This window comes from Elephantulus edwardii, unplaced genomic scaffold (genome assembly GCF_000299155.1).
Source record: "Elephantulus edwardii isolate Elephantulus edwardi_28Jun2011 unplaced genomic scaffold, EleEdw1.0 scaffold00022, whole genome shotgun sequence".
Lineage (NCBI taxonomy): Eukaryota > Metazoa > Chordata > Mammalia > Macroscelidea > Macroscelididae > Elephantulus > Elephantulus edwardii.
Window position 1 is genome coordinate 22,553,881 of NW_006399772.1, and position 739 is coordinate 22,554,619.

Consider the following 739-nt stretch of genomic DNA (forward strand, 5'->3'; position numbering starts at 1 on the left):
GGGCGCGCCAGGCCCGACATACGCAGGGCGGCCGAGCGCACGGGGCGGGTGGACCGAAGGAGTCTCTCCAGGAGCGCAATGCTCGGTTAGGTCCAGCCAGCCCTTCCACCCCACCCGTCCGTCCCACCCCACATAGGATACCCTTGGCTTTTCCTAAAATCGCACGTTTCTGTTTTCCCAACCCGGCCGCCGGGGAGCTTTCACCCCGTCCTTCTCCAAAACCATCGTCAATTCACAAATCAAAATGAAGGATGTGCTCTCTGCCTTTCCTTAGGTGGTACCCCGGCCCCAGGGAGCATCTTCGGTAATCTCGGAGCGGGACCCTATTTTGCCCTAAAGCCCAAATCTGACGTCTTTTCAAAAAAGCTAACCACGAAGTGTCAAATGCCGTCGCACGCATGTTCAATAACCTTAATAAAAATGGACCTGGTAGGTCCATTTTTTATAGGGAAAAATCTCTCAGAGATTTTACATGAGATGAGTGAATTAGGCTTAAATGTTTTCTCTTCCCACAACCACATCTGAATTCAGCTCCTGCCCTTTCTTGCCAATTCCCAGGATGTGAAAATCTATCATTTTATCAAGACCATATGGTACCAGCTCATCTCAAATCACTCAGTCCCTAAATTGGTGTTGAAAGCACAAAATCGAATTGAGGCCTCCAATCTGTGTCTCCAAAATGGTAAAATCCAACCACAACCAAATCAAAGACGTGAGACTCTAGAAGACAAATTATTTG